General features: G+C 44.5%; 1 protein-coding gene across 19 annotated transcripts in view; it reads right to left on the bottom strand.

The window, feature by feature from the left end:
• Positions 1-16,511, bottom strand: part of MTSS1 (MTSS I-BAR domain containing 1) — a 110,063-nt gene that overhangs the window by 43,239 nt on the left and 50,313 nt on the right. Inside the window, exon 1 of one of the 19 annotated variants that reach the window (XM_027901522.1) lies at positions 1,327-1,371. The exons of the other annotated variants lie outside the window; for them this stretch is intronic. The gene's annotated coding sequence lies outside the window, so the exon portion shown is untranslated. Of the gene's footprint in view, positions 1-1,326; positions 1,372-16,511 lie in introns of those variants that run through there. 19 annotated transcript variants of the gene reach the window in all.

Genomic DNA, 16,511 nt, shown 5'->3' with positions numbered 1-16,511 from the left:
CCTTTACTTGTATGTAGCAAGCAAAGTTCACACAAGGCTTGCATGCAGATCAGGTGAGACAGCTTACAAGCACAGGGCTGTGCTCACCAGATCTTTGGCTGCCTTGAATGCACAGATTCACATGTTCTGCCGGCAAACTCCTGTTTATCCCACAAATCCTTCTGAACAATCTACGCTGTCAGCCTGCATTTAAAGTGTGCCTGCTTAAACCACAAAGAGTGCAGCAGGAGAAAAGCTTCAATTCTTTGATTCCCGAAAAGAAAAAAAGCCCATCTTGCAGAGAAGATCAAACGAAGCTGCCTCGGTGTACGGCATTACAAGCACGGCGTACAGCACGGCACTCGGCAGCGCTCACTGACATGCGAGCACCAAGGACGTGCTTATCTATTCCTGCCAGGACAGAGTAACTGCATTTCTTCTTCCAAACAAGCCCTGCTGAACTGTAGCAAACACATCTTGACCACTGAAACGGTAGATGCACACAATTTGGCTGTGCTTGCCTGCTGTGACCTATACAGGCGTAATTGCACACCAGGTTTGTGAGACCTGGGCAAGAAGGCCAAGTTTTGAAATAGCACTTGATCACCCTTAGTAAGAACTGCAAGAAGCTTCTGAAAACCAGGATTTGAATCAATGAGAAAAATCAGAATTCAAAAGGCAGAAGGAGAACAGAGATTAATTAAGAACTGAGCTTTGCAAATCCTGAAATTTAAAACCTGAAAGGGGAGCAGAAGCTATCCTCCTCCTCCACTGTTTTAGCCATTCTCTCACTACAGCACAGAACACCTTTAGTATCTCCTCCCATTGAACAGCCCCCAGAAGAGGAGTAGGAAGGGACTCACACCTTACACTCCACCCAAGACAAATCTTCAGAGCACTATCACTGTTCTAGCCAAGTCCTGCTCATCTTACAGTCCTTAATCACCAAACCAACTGGGGCTGGGCAGCTTTAAACAAGACCGTAATCCACATAAAGAGCACTGCTAAGGCTTTTGTAGAAGTGCCATGAAAACCTATGCTGACACCCCTCTTAGGGGATGCCCCTCCTTCCACATTAGGGAAAGTCGATGCTCCTGGACTGCTCCCCTCCAAATACTGGTGTAACACATTTGATTATTAGTCCTTCCTTTCAACATCTCACTCAGCATAAACCAGGGAGACAAGACGGGAAGGGGCCTCGGGAGGCTGTGTGGTCTGCTACCCCAATAAAAGTGAGGCCAACTTGGATGAGGTTTCTGGGGATTTGTCCAGTCCAGCCTTGAGTGTCTCTAGGGGTGGAGATTCCTGGGCTGCTGCTTAGTGCCACTATAAAATTGTTTTCCTTACCTAAAATCCAGAGTCCACTGTCCCAGCAGTTCAAACCCACTGTTTTCCAAGGGCCTCTGACACTGCTTTGTCAACATAACATAGTAAATATATGTGGAAAGTGTTTATTTGTTTTGTGCAAGTGAAAGTTTTGATGTCAAAGGAATACAAACATCCACCACAGGCACACAAAACATTTTCACAACCCAACCTGGGAAAAAGTCTGTGGTATTGTGAAAATTACACAAAACTAATTAAGGACCTCCTAAAAAACAGGAGTCACCCCACTCGCTAACTTGCTGCATTTCTTCAGGTTTCTTAAAAATTAATTCACAATACTTTACAGCTAAGTTGATTTTAGCAAAGAAACATTCATCTGGTCATTTGACATCTCTGGTAATGCAGGAAATCCATCTAAGTCTTACAGCTCCTCACACGCTCTGATGCTCCCTTATTCTTCTAACAGACCTCATCAACCTGCACCTACAGTACCCAGTTGGCTGTGACCTACTGCTATTAATTTACCCATTAAAGACAAAAGAAAGTGTTAAAGTTGGATGGAGGATTTCTGATCTAGGCTTTAACCACTGTAATGCACAGGACTAGCATACAAATTACAAGTTTAGAGAAAGTGCTTGGAAAGGGTCACCTCCTATTTAGAACTGTATTATCTACTCTCCCCCAGAGACCACCTTGATTTAGTACCATGTAACCCACATTCCAACATTCCACAATGATACTGTTATGTGAAAGGTTTCCCCTTCCTTCAATCCTGCTCAGCCATGTGAAACAGAATCGATTCAACCAGCTCTTCTCCCAAAAATGGTCAATTTGAGGACAGGTTGCTCAGAACCTACACACACAAATGTGCACACAGGCACAAAGAGCCTGAGGAAACCCAAAACTCTATTTCTGTGTTGGATATGCTAAGGAAGAAAGTCTTAGATCACTCAACTCTTGCCATGTGGTCTCAAATGATGCAGTTTGTAACAGAAAAAGCCAACAGTGATAACAAGATTTTATTTTGCTAACTGAAGTAAGAGCCTTTGAAAGCTTTGATTCTTGGGCTCTAGTACCAAATCCCCCAGTAGAAGTTTGACTCAAATCCACTTGCAGCTCACCAGCATGGTCAGCTCTGTCCTGAATTGAAAGGCTGAATTCTTGCAAGACAATGAAAAACACAGGCTGCAGAATAAGGATGCAGCTGCTCTGAAAAGGTGGGCAGGAAAGAGGGAATTACTGAATTGCCCACCTTCCCCTGATGGGTAGCAATGCCTTAAGGCACTGATCCATAAACTGTGTTTTTTGAGATAATGGTGTGTACCCTACCACAAATTCACAGGCAGTGCAAAGCCCAGGCTGCAAAACAACTGTGTCAAAATGGTGGCAATCAAATGCTGTACAGAGCAAAGCACCTTCCCACTGTGTACCCATCAACAAGGGACCCCCACGTGAGCTGCTCAACACCACTGATGTGCCTGTGTTTAACATCTGCACTGAGAAGTAATTTATGATTTTATTTAAGGAGAGCTTCTCAAAGAGGGCAAAGGTGCCTTAAGTTGTTTTCCCCAGAGTAAAATGCATCTGCAGACAGTCCTTGAGGAGCAGCTAACACGTGGGTGTTTAATAACAAAATGTTGTTCTCATTTCTTGACAGTCTCCTGGGTATTGTAGGGTCAACACAGGCCAAAACTTTTACAAATTTTATGTTGCAGTTGAAAGGAAAAACATACACACTTTTCACATCATTTATAGACTAGCCACAACTTGTTCCAGAAAGAAGCAATCTGGTTTTCCCGCTTGTACAAATACCCACCGACCAACTTAACCACACTGAACAGCCAAACACTTGTACTGGTAACTAGCTTTGTTACCACAACACGCCAAAGTGAAAATGAACCTTAATAATGTGACACAAGCATGATTTAAAATATATATATTTTTAATGTGCTCGTTTTTCATGTGGTCAACTTCTGCAGTTATGCTCTGGTAAGCGTGACGTATCATCAGTCTTAATAGACTTCCAGTGCAACAGCAGTTTCTGATTTATTTCTCCCCATCCCACATCCTCTTCAGAGTCCATCTCTATTTCAAGCATCAGTACCCAATGCCTGCAACATCTGCAGGTTGCCAAGCCAGTTTAGCTATGGAAAAATGGATACAAACTACTTGCCAACAGAAGAAAATACACCCTGCACTGCAAACTGGCTAACTTGTGCTTTTTCCATCTATCTATAAATAGGGCAATGCTAACTGCTAATTAAAACAGACAGGTTCAAATGGTGTAAAAGCTGTAATTGCAATATGACATGTGTAAGTCTCTAAATAAATACTAAAAAAAACGAAGCTAGACAGCCCTCCAGCCCAAACCCGGTAAAGTGGATAAGCACTCGCAGCTTTTTACAGCGCATTAAGGAGAACAGAGAGCTGCTGATGGAGGCTTCCCCGCGCAGAAGGGAAGCGCAAGAAACGCACTGAGAAGCACAGAAAACACAGACCGTGAGATCTGTTGCTAACACGGCACTGAAGCCACGCTCTCCTCAGGCTCCCGACCAGCCCTTTGGCTGCCGGAGTATCTGCTCGTGACGTCAGCCGACAGCAGCTGCAATGCAGCATTTGCACGGGCGAAGAGCATCGCTGCATTTCTCTCCCACTGCCACTCATCCCGAGAGAACTCAGGGGCAACGCCTTCTACAGAAATAATTGCCAGGTTTCATCTGTCCAGCTGCAACCTGTTCCAGATAACAACTGCCTGCGACGGGCTCCAGCCTGGATTTTTGTAACAGTTTGTTTAAAGTAGGTAAAACAGATGATTCAATTAAAAAGACAGCCTCCAAAGAACTGGGTTTTGGTACGGGAGTAAGGGTGGTATAATTGGGTCTTGATGTATGCAGTGTTTCTCTGGTTAAGAAAAAGAATCGCTCCAAAGGAAGCAGTTAGTCTCATTAATCTGCCGTTCCCAACAGGATCAAAAGGCTGTGAAAGGCATGGCTTGCAGGTCAGAATATAATAAAACAAGAAAAAGGTACCTCAGTTGGCAACCCAGGATAAACCAACAATACACATGGGACGTGAATTATTTTACTATACAGAAGATGTGGCAAAAACCTATGGCAGCAGAGGTAGGAAGATCTCACTGTGCGAATCTACTGAAATTGTAAACATTAACAAGAACAGATTGCCACTGAAGGAGCCCTGGTTTATCTACTAATAGAGCTCTATACCAGGTTTGCTAAACTAGGGGCAGATATAGGCATGAAACAACTAAAAAACTTATTGAGATCTAAAGAGAGAAATGGTGAATCATCTGCCATGAAAACAAAATTAAACCTAACACTATTTTAAAGCATTTAAGAATGTGACTGAAAACAAAACAGCTATAAATCAGCATCAGCAATTACCCATCCAATGACTGCTCCTCTTACTAGAGGCAACTCCTGCAACTCAAGTCAGCAGACACGATGGGCTGGTAGAGGGAGTATCCCCATGGACCTTTTTTCTAGCACTGACCGAATATGAGAAGACTCCACTTTAGGTTTAACCTAAGTGCATACAGAACGTGGTACAATACGGCTCCCTTTGAAGATTGACTGCCTTTTGCAAAAGGAAGAAAAAGTGGCATCAAAAGAAATCAGCTTGCAAGAAAAGGTGAAGAGAATTTTTAGCAGAAGCTCTTTTCCAACGGGCACCACCCTCCTTCAGCCTGACCCCCTGTGAGGAATCACCTCCAGGGAGTACCACGGACAGGGTGCTCCTCACCCAAATGTACCTGTTGTTTAGTACCCTGTTGACAACTCAAAATGCACTTTTGCTTTAAGGTGCTGTTAACAGAGTTGGACTGGACATGTTTCAAACAACCGTGCTGGTGAGAAAACAGTTTGCAGTTTCCAAACAACTTTCAATGGGACTTTGCTGGTGAGAAAGACTGACCTATCTCCACCATGTAGGAGTCAAACTGGGAGTACCTCAAACGTTTGGGGCAGGATGAGCACCTACCTCAGCCACCTCTCTGCCAAGCCACATGCCAAGAAAAATGTTCTGACAAGCAGGCAGAGACCAGAAGTACAATTTGCTCATTTAAAAACATATCCGTCATCAATTTATTCTGCCATCTGTTAGTGGGGTCAAATGTCAATCCAAAATCTACACAATCCATGAGCCCTCACGTGTGAGGCATCCTTCCTTCTCAGCCAGCAGCACACAAGTGTTTGATGGGCTCAGGAGCTCAGCCAGCTTCCTTTGGCTCTCCAGCCAAAGTGATGCAGTGCACTTAGAGCAAGACTGCCAGGAACAGCCTTAGGCACACTGCAAACCCAGGCACAAATGTGGATCTCTGGATCTGCAGCAGGATGCTGTTATCCACCCTACTCCTTTAGAAGTTTTGGGCCCTTCTGTCTCTATGTGACTAGCATCAATGTCTCCCAGCAGCAGTTCCCTGGAAAAGGCCATTAGTGCATCAAGGATCCCTCCAAATAAGAAGAAGAATGACTAGAGATGACAACACCCACCAGAAAGATGGGCATACAGAAAGAAAACAATGTAGATGCATCTCCCAAGACCTCACCAGATGTCAGAACAGGGTCCGATTTCCCTCAGTTCACAAGACTGCTTCACAATCACGGCCATTGTTGGCCACCAAGGTATCACAGAATCATAGAATCTTAGGTTGGAAAAGACCTCCAAGATCATCAAGTCCAAGCTCTGACCTACCACCTACCATGTCAATTAAACAACAGCCCTAAGTGCCAAGTCCAATTATTTCTTGAACATCTCCAGGACTGGTGACTCTCCAACTTCCCCAGACAGCCTGTTCCGATGCTTAACCACCCTTTCAGTAAAGAAATTCTTCCTGATGTCCAACCTGAACCTCCCCTGCTGGAGCTTGAGGCCATTTCCTCTGGTTCTGTCTAGTTGCCTGGGAGAAGAGCCTGATTCCCACTGGGCTACAACCCCCTTTTGTGTGGCTGTAGAGGGTGATAAGGTCACCCCTCAGTCTCCTTTTCTGCAGGCCAAGCACCCCCCACTCCCTCAGCCACTCTTCATGTGACTTACTCTCCAGACCTTCCCCAGCTCCACTGCCGTTCTCTGGACTGTCTCTGACACCTCAATGTGCTTCTTGTAGTGAGGGGTCAAAACCGAAAACAGGATTTAAAGTGCAGCCTCACCAGTGCCAAGTACAGAGGGACAATCACTACTCTGCTCCCACAGGCCATGCTAGCTTTGATACAAGCCAGGATGCCACTGGCCTTCTTGGCCACCTGGACTGGCTGATGTTCACCTGTTATTGACCAGTATCCCCAGGTCCTTTTCCACTGGGCCACTTTCCAGCCACTGTTGCCCATGCTGCATGGGGTTGTTGTGACCCAAAGGCAGAACCCGGCACTTGGCCTTGCTGAACCTCACACCAGTGGCCTCAGCCCATCAATCCAGCCTGTCCAGATCCCTCTTCAAGAACTTGGCAGTCGATAGGAAACATGTTGTTCCGGCAGCATACTCTCATCCCATTCAAAAAGTAAGGAAACAGTCAAGCTCCAAACATGCCCGTGGTCCATCAGTTTAGTACAGACAACACTTCCGAAAAGAAAAACTTCCCGGCTTAAGTCACACACAGTCCTTAACCCAGCCTCTCAAACTGACTAATTCATTTATAGCAGGATACACTTCCTGCCATAAAACATCCATATGCAGAAAATATTACAAACTTCCTTTAAAATCTATATTTAAATTGGAGTGATAACGCACTGCTGATATCGCTGCTGATATTCACTGCACATCACTGACTTTTTAAGTGACCTAGAGTTTAGATGCTTTAGTATGGCATTCTGTTATTTTATCTGCAAGTTCTCCTCCATCACCATCCAAATGCTCCTTCAGGAGAGCCGCCAAGTCAGACACCACCTGTCCTGGTGACTCACAGCAGTCAACTGGATACAATCTAAGGAGCATGAATCACTGAGAAGAGCCAGTCCAGCATTTTGATAGGAAAGTGTATCACCTTCATCAACCTGGAAGGCTCTTTTACATCAGAGAGTATGGGAAGATCCACCAGGCAAAGAGCCAAGTCCTCTCTCTACAAAACCTTCCTGACGATTGCTTCGATGGCTGCAGGGACAACCACAGGGACAGCAATGATAATTCTGTCCAAGTGACACAGTTCCCTCGCTCACACACAGGGACAAGTTGACTCCAGAAAGAAGCCACCTATTCCTTCTCAGCCAATGCAGTAAGATTAGGAAGATCTACAGTTTCTTTAGGCAGAACGAGGAAAACTCTGCCTCCTATAAAATGCTCCTGGTGCAGTGAACAATAAAGCACTATTAGTTAGAAAACACGAAACCTGCCTGGCTGTGGGAATAGGGACCTGAGCTCCACTTTTACTCCTGGAATTCCCTGCGATGAACAAGAATGAACCGCCCAAATACTACGATTAAAAATTTAGGATAATTTGATTCTCCACAGAACACCAATGCCATACCCGTGGTGTTCAGGGGAAATTTCGGAAAAGCCGACGCAATGTTTTTCTGCATGGCCTACTCTCATCAATGAACACAGAGAGGCCTGCAGTGTGAGCCTGAAAGATAAGCATGCCGAGTCTCATCTTCAGTACACAGATCTCCAAGGAGTATCTGCTCGAGTTCCCCCTGTAACTTCAGACATAATGCACAGGGGGGGTTTCGTGGAGGGGGGAAGGCAACACTATTACAATTTCTATGACCTTTAAATGTTTAACTTGCAATCTATTCTTTGCAGTCAAGATAAAGCAGCAGGTGATAAGCTTCACTATGAGTCACTACACTCCTGTAGAGCAGTAATTCAGTTAGACACTTTAACAGCCTTCAGTTTTATTCAGGATCTCCTTACTAGAGCCACAGTCCCCTGGCTACAATTCTGTTTTGCCTCGCAAGCTAAGCAGGGTCAGTCCAGGTCAGTGCTGGCTTGAAGGAGGTGGGTGTCTCGTAGAAAATCCCAGCTGCTCCAAGAAATGGGGCTGTTTCCAGAGGAGGTTCTGTCAACAAGAGCTCTGGGAGAAGGTCTGGAGCTTGTACCTGGATATGAGCTGAAAACTTTCAGTGAGCTGCAACTGAGACCTTGACCTCTCCTACTCACTGATCTCAGAATGCTCGTATTTCACTTGCTATCCACCAGCTAAACTGGACACACCATTCTTCATCTTCCCTTGTAGCTGCTGCAAATATTGTCTTAAGGAGCTCTCTAACATCTCCAGAAATGGCTTCAGTGTTGTGTGTGGTGTGTGAACACCTGCTCACCTTCACCTTCTGCCTGATCCATTCCTCAGCTGGTGTTAAGGCATCAGGAAATTGCTGGAGCAGCTGAATAAAAGTTTCTTGTGTAATATGTAACATATATCTTCATTGTCTTTCAACCACACCTGGATTTCAGAAGTTATACAGGAAACAGTCTGCAAACTCAAATTGCCTTCTTGACAGCCAAGGCCTTTTCTTCTCCTCCAGAGTAATTTTTTTTCCCCAACAGCTTGATAAGCAATTCTGAAAAGAAAAAATGTACTTCCCTCTTCCCCATAGCTGAGTCAGCAATGACAACAGCAAACTCCCAAAGCATGCATGTACCCTGCTGATCTCTGGACCTCTAAAATTGTTTCACTTTCCCTCAGCACTTGAGTTCTCCAAGCCCAGGTGTAGGCACCATGTATTCCAGCTGCACTCATTCTCACAGGACCAGCCCTTGATTCCTGCTCACAGTCCAAAGGGTTACCAAACAAATACAAATTTGCAGGAAGGGTAAATGTTTCTTTCATCAACCCATTATCAAATATACTACCAAGAACTGAACTCTACACAGTATGTCCTGTTCTAGGCCTGCACCATAGGGCGCACAGGTTAAGTTTAAAAGTTTACTTTTCTAAATTTTAGTTTAAAAATTACCTTTGGTCACCCATTATTGACCATTTCATAAGGCTTAGGAATCCGTTACTGGCTTCAAGCTAACAGATAAGTGCTAAGCCTCACAAAACATCAGCTCATGGGTTTTGATCCAGAGATCCTGCGTTCAAACTCCACTGCTGCGGTCTGTTTATTTGGGTTGTACAATAACAACAATTAAGAAAAAACAAATAACAACCTTTCAAAGAGAGTCATGAAACATTTTTGTTCTACAGCAGGTAGTTCGATCAAAGCCTGTTACTAAATATTCTTCCATTTGGTCTTAAACCAAGTGTTCTGCATTATGGAAAACGTTATTTTTATCTCATACTTACCCCGGTTGTATTTATAAGGCCAGATTGAATATTATATGCTTTTTTTTAATCTAGGATTAGACTCACCAAGACTCTTACCAACACATCACTCATGGGTTTGCAAGGAAAATATCTGTACCTTAAGCTCCAGCACGTATACACACTGCTTCATTAATATAAACACTTTCATCTCAATAAAACTGCCTTTTCATTTGGCATTGCACTGTATTCACAGAGGCGTCAAAGTAGAGTTACTCCTTAATGGGCCTAATATTACTGTCACACAGGGAAGCCCTAAAGAGAGTTTTGCAACACATTATTGCAAAAGGGCTCCAGAACCAGCTATGGCAGGAAGGTCTATGTCTGAGACACCTGTATACCCATACAAACAGGAGGTGTTTAGTTTTACAGGGGTGAAAAACTAAAACTGTGTCCCTGTAACAGAAAGTGAATCAAGACAAAAGAAATTCGTTTTACACAGCAAGAAGATAAGATGGCACAAAATAAAAGCAGGTAAAGAGTGAAGTCATCTATCAACTCATGACTAGAAAGCAAGAAAGATGCAATCTGTTTGGCTTACATTTAAATCCAAGATCTCATATTTCCTTCTAAGAAGGCCCTGAACTGAGTCTCTTATCTGCCTTTACGATCTTGTACTTTCGTTTGCACAGTAACTCTAAAGGTGTAGCAGTAGGCACCACGATCTTTTTGATTCCAACGCTTTTAAAATCACTTTCAGTGCTTCAACCCCTCAACACTCTTACAAGAAAAACCCAGGGAGTCACTACAAGCAACTAAAATGCTCAAATACCTGTGACCTGTGCCGAGCTGTGACACTCTTCTACCTACAAGATTTCATCTCCTCAACAGACACTGGCCAATTCTGAGATGATGAAAATGCTTTCAAAACTTGAGCTGATGACTTATAAAGCTTTCTGTGAAAATGAGGTACACGAGAGGCACCACAACTGGAGGTTTAAGGGGGAAAAGGTCTGAATAAAGCATATGTTTAACAGCTGGGCTACAAGAGACTATAAACCTTTCCTTTTTAAAAGCAATGAAACCCCCACACTGCATCCCACATCCCAGAAGCGTGGGAGCAAATACGTCCCTGGCCTGGCAGTCTGGGCTCCCCATACTGTAACTTGAGCAGTTCCTGTCTCTGGTGGGTAAGACGTGAAAAAGATTGTCAGCCTGAGAAGAGACACGGGTTGTGCTTGTGTATGCTCAGCTCAGGATGGCCCTTCCCTCTGAGGAGCACAACTGACTGACATTTGGTCAATTAGCTCTCTATTAACATGCAGCCAGGGACCTGGTAACAAGAACATTTTTTTCCTCTTCCTGATTTGATAGAAAAGAAGTGAAACATGTTTTAATCTGCAAGACAGACTGATAAAACCAGCTGCCCAATAAGACAGGCTTAATTCTCCTTGGAGGGCTTGAGAGCAGCTTTACTGCCTGCCGGATAAGTCATGTTTACAGCAGATCCTTCGAGCTGCTCAGCCTTCTGGATGAATTTAGAAATCAGACCAGAGGGTAGATTTGCAGAGCAGTAATTAGCAAAGGAGATGATGGAGCAGCAATGGAGAAGAGTAATTCAGTCTGTGTCAACATAAGGTCAAGGTCTGGGGGGCCTGTCTGAGCTTCTGGGCAGCTCACGGAAGAAAGGCAAGGAAAAATGAAACAAGGGGGATCTGCACTCCAAAAACCCAACTACTCCCCACAGATCAGCTTGAGCAGCCTTGATCAGCTTCTGTAACTCTTCTTCCTTCCCATTTCAGGGCTTTAAATTAATTTTTTTTTTAATTTATTTTGAATATTTTTTTTTACGGTTAAGGAAAAGGCAGGTCATGGGTATCCCTGACAGGCAGCCCCGCCGTGTTGCCACAGTGACTGTCACAGTACACGGTCAGTTGGCAGGCAGAGGATTTCCCCACGACTGTATTTCTGCTAATGAGTCAGCAAGTGCTTTAACTTAAATAACAAGCCACCAGCTTGATCAGGCTTGTTACTGTGCAACTGCACCCCAGAGCAGAGCAGATGGAGGAGCTCCTGTTGTACCAGCTGGACTTAACCCTGCTACCCTCTAAAGCCACTTCCAGAAAAAGCCAACATGCGTAATTCCAGCCACCATTTCCACAGAGCTCAGCATCACCCCTTCCATCTTCCATGGACTGCATCAGCATTGAAGCAAAGTAAGAGAGATCATTAGAAGAAGTTAAAAGATGCAAATACGACCTCAAAACCCAGACTCAGGTCAGAGGAAGGCCATGAATCACCAGGCAGTACAGCTTCTTCTGGGTTCCCCTGTTCCAAAACTTGTACATTGCCTTTCATGAGCAAAGAGAGTAGAGAATATGTCAAACAAGTTTCCGTAGGGAGGACTGGTTTATTTGTGCTTCTGTCTGTTCCCAGAAACTAAGCATCTTCTTTTTTTTCAAGTCAGTAAGAACCTGTTACTGGCATTCCAGCTACTGGCAAAAGGCAGTACCAATAGTGTCAGTACCGACACGTACTCCTCCAATTACTGTTAATATGTTCCTGCTCCAGGAATTAAATTTGCGAACACAAGTCCCAGAGTACACACAATCGCTGCACACTCAGAAACAGAGAAACTAGCAAAAAGATTCACTTACCTTATATAGGTAGTTCAAATACCCATATTCCTTAGACCTTAATACATAAAACAACACAAGTAGATTCACAAAAGATTTAAATACAGAGTCACAGACAGATCAACTAAGAGGTGGACAGGTCTTCTTGCCATAAGTATTTCCTGACTTTCTGAAAATGGCAAATGTGCATTAACTCAGGAAGCAAAAAGTGGTTCAAGAAGAGAAATAACACCACAAGTAAAAAGGAGACCAGAACCAGCTCTTTCTAACTTCCAACCTTCCTCTGCCCTCTTTCTCATTTTCCAAGGCATTTCCCGCCCCTGTCTGTGCCTGGTCAAGACAAGCTACTGCAAGTCTGACCCAGCAGACAGTCTGCGCTCTGCTCCCATTTCATGAAGGCACGGCAATTCCTGAAGAAAAAAACCACCAGGGCTAAGAATAAATCCCAGTGGCCAGAATAAGTACATGAACTAAGTACAAGGTGCACATAAGAAGATTTATTAGGTCTTCCACTGTAACAGCACCATGAATCATAATGATGCCCTAATTGCTACCAGCATACGCCTTTAAGTCAATGATACAAGTTCACCTGGCACAGTGACATATCATGAAGGGTTCCACCTGCAGTGGTTTACTTCTAGCACTTGTCAATTTATTTGTGTTAATCACAAAACCGGCTATTCTGGTGGAAAAAGATGAAGTCCCACAGTGTCTCCAAGTTGGTGAGCACACAGCATACAAGCCCTATACCAGGCTGGGACTGCCCCACCAAGTCCAGCAAGTTCAGAATACACACTGGACATGTGAGTCAATGATCACAGGAACACTCCAGCATGTAATGGTATCTCCAAGAACTCCTTTTTATTTGGAACCCGTGATACAAACCCTGAAAAATCAAGGCAAGTGTTACAGAAATGGCTGCTGGTGTCACTGTTAGAGCCAGCCTGCAAATGCTGCTGGACAAGGTGCCTTAGAGGGGAAGATGGACTGTCCTGGGCAGTCCTGTTTGCAAGTGCGCCAAAAGGACAGCAAAAAAACCCCAGAGATGCCACGAAGAGCAGGACTGTTACTACCAGTGGTAAATGGCCAAAGGAAGCTACAAGGAGCATCAGGAGGAAGCAAGAGGGGAAGGAAAGTGCCTTCAGAGCACAAAGCCACTGACAGTAGGTCTGTTTTCTCCTCCTGTTTTCCACACAAAATGACTTCACATCTGCCATCACAACTAGATGCTGTGCATGACAGGTTCACCATCTCTCCTCTTGGGGCTATAGAAGATTTGCACATCTTACATCACAGAGCACACACGAGCCCTCTGGTGCAAGGTATATTCAGTGCTGGGGACAGTGACCTTCTAAGGAAGCCCCATAACCATCACCCCACATCTTTTTGCACAACCTGGCTTTCAAGACTCAATACAGGCAGTAGCACAAGCTTTTTTGTTGTGCTCCACAAGCCCCTGTACTGCTCTTGTTTGAAGCAACACCACCACTTTATCTTTTTAAAGTGATATCCACACCTTAAGTTCACAAGCAGACACTTCCATTTAATGCTGACTTTGGTGCTGGCTTCTCTGCTGGGAGCATATCTCTGGTGTGAAAAGGATGGTAAACAAGGTGAAGCAATATTCAGTCACAACCAGCGTTCTCCCAGTTAAACAACAAAGTACAGTTGAAGGGTCTTGCAGCCGTAATTCATCTCCTAAATCACTAATTTCCTGATAAATCATTAATGTGCATAAAGCAAAAGAAACAACAGTGAAGTCGTAATTGTCCTGCCCATCCAAACACACCTTGTATTTGCTGGTCCTGCACCCCAGTTGTGGGAACTTGCCTGAGATTACTGGGGAAACAAACAGATGTAAATATTAGTTCTAAGGTCTACGTATTTTTTCCATGATGAAATGGGCCCCTCCAGACACAAACTACTCCCTTCAAGACACAAACTACAGAAGGTGAGGAACATCCTGGCCAATGCTCAGGGATCTGTTCACATTTACTGCATGTTCCTTAGTACATTTGCCTACAGTATCTTATTTCACAAGAGGTCCTTCTATTCGTACAAACCTCCCTCAACCTTCGTTTGCTGAGTACAAACAAAACTGAACAGACCCCCTCAGTGCTCCCAGTCAGCCAGGGCACAGTTCTGCCTTTATTCCTCCTGTTATACAGAGACTTAAGGTGACCAGTTCACATGAGCAGTCTGGGAAAACAATGATCTCCTCTGGCATGGAGTGCAGGCTGCAGGTCTCGGAGGATTTCTGCTCAAAATCACCCGACGCTGAACAGGGAGAGGCCTGATTGTGAGGGGCTTCAGGGCAGCGAGGGGGTTTTGCAACAGCCCTGAGCCCAGAACCACTGAGAATGGCTCTGCAGTGCATTCAGGATTATTGATTATCCTCTCCTAATCCCATGACTGAGTGCCTAGGGCAAAAGGAAAAAAGAAGTTTCATATTATATACAGATAGCTAGCTGTTTAAAATCATTAACAGAGATTTATATCTCTGAGTTAGTCTTCTGTTCTCAGGGGAAACCTGACAGCTGCATAGTAAGAAAATGAAAGGCACAAAAAAATGAAGAAATGAGCTTCAATAAATCATTAAGCTTGTAATGTTTATCTGCAATGTCATGTCCTCACAACCAACAAAAACAGATGCGTAACTTTTTGTTTTTCTCTTATCGACTATTAAACTGTCATGTAACTATTACAGAAGACTGAAGTTTATTTTAAAAATGCACTGAACATCAGGGACTGCAGTTTCTTGTCATGGAAGGGACAGATACTTGAACGCCAATCCATACTCTGCAAAAGGAAGTAGAGATAAGATATATGGAAATAAAGCTCTGAAGGTGAGGCTGTTCACCTTCTGCTGATGTTCTGGCAGCTACATGTGCCCAAAACTTCATTAACAAGGCAGCTTTGCAATCATTTTTACCAGCTCTGCTCCATCTTCCCTCATTCATTCTCCTTCCAGTGTATCCCATCCCTACATTTCCAAGTATTTTATACATATAACAAGGCAAAGGAAGCACTGGAGGCAGTTCGAGAGCCCCAGCAATGTGGACAAGTCCTGTGTGCCGTGGCCCTCCTGCTCAGGTGAGGCAGGAAAGCAGGGGAGGTCAGGCAGAAAAGGCTGGACAAGGTAGACCCACTTCAAGAGCAGAAGAAGCTTTTGGGGTCAGCAGTCGCTTCCCTACACCCTCCCCTGCAGTCGGCACTGCTCCTCCCCCAGCCAGCCCCACTGTCCTTCCCAAGCCCCAGAACAGCCAGGGAGACGGGAAGCGCCAGGGCTGGGCACTGCTCTGCAGGCACAGGGGTGGAGGAGGAGGAGGGAAAGGACGACCCTGCAGACATCCCTGTGGGACAGCCACCCCAGCAGGGCCAGCTGAGGGCAGATGCAAACAGCTGTGCCCCCGATGCTCTCCCCGAGAGCCTGCAGCAGGTGCACAGGGACAGCCCGAGCAGACGGGTGGCCACGTCCCCAAGGCTCAGCAGTGACCACGAGAAGGGGCAGCCAGTGCTGCACCAAGAGCCTGCACGACCTCTCTGTTGAAAGCTCTGACATTTTCCAGCCTAGCACTGTTAACAATCTACAAAGACCCTTCACCTCCCTCCTCTCAAGTTGTACTACAGCCGCCAGCAAAGAGGAAGGAGAAATCAGCTTCACAGGTATTTTAGGGATCCAAATAATTATTTAAAACCTTGTTTCCTTTTTTTTTTTGAAGAATAGAGCAGGAAAGCTCCATGCTCCCTCAGGCCTGACATCCAAAAATCAGCATTTGTTTGTTTTACAGAACAGGACTTGCTCTATCCAATTTAGACTCAATCTGTTAATCTAGAAACAAAAGCAAAAAAATACTGAAATTGTGACTAAGGGGAATTTCTAGAAGTCTACACTTTGCTGTATTTTTCTGAGGTACTATGAATAGAGTCTTACATTTATTCTACTTTATTTCCTGCTGGCACAAGTGCAAAATTCAAAGCTGCTGTGCTGCTTTGTCTGCTGCTGCTGATGTACAGTGTAACCACGTGTTCAATCCAGCCTGGGAGGGCTGCTCTTTAAAAGCTAATTTGAAGCACGATTTCCAAAATCCTGACCGTATCAATCTGTAGAGCAAATCTCTCTACTGTTCTACGAAAACCCTCAAATTACTGCTATGCTCAAGTCCTTGAAGTCCACCAAATTAACAAGCTCTAGCCCACATGACTAAGGTTCACAGAAGTTCAACCCCAGCTTATGTAAGAGAAAGAATTGGTGTGTTTGCCTTTAAAAAAACGCACCAAGATAAATACTAGGGTCAGCAAACATGCTGTGCAATATTTAACAAGAAAAAGCTGTGACTTTAACAGGATTTGCAGCCTAAAACTGCTCCTGAAGG

The sequence above is a fragment of the Empidonax traillii genome, unplaced genomic scaffold, assembly GCF_003031625.1.
Source record: "Empidonax traillii isolate 1590-97213 ecotype Southwest subspecies unplaced genomic scaffold, ASM303162v1 scaffold796:size359387, whole genome shotgun sequence".
In the NCBI taxonomy this organism is placed as follows: Eukaryota; Metazoa; Chordata; class Aves; order Passeriformes; family Tyrannidae; genus Empidonax; species Empidonax traillii.
Note: the sequence above shows the minus strand (reverse complement) of the source record. Positions and strands in the feature narration are given on the sequence as shown.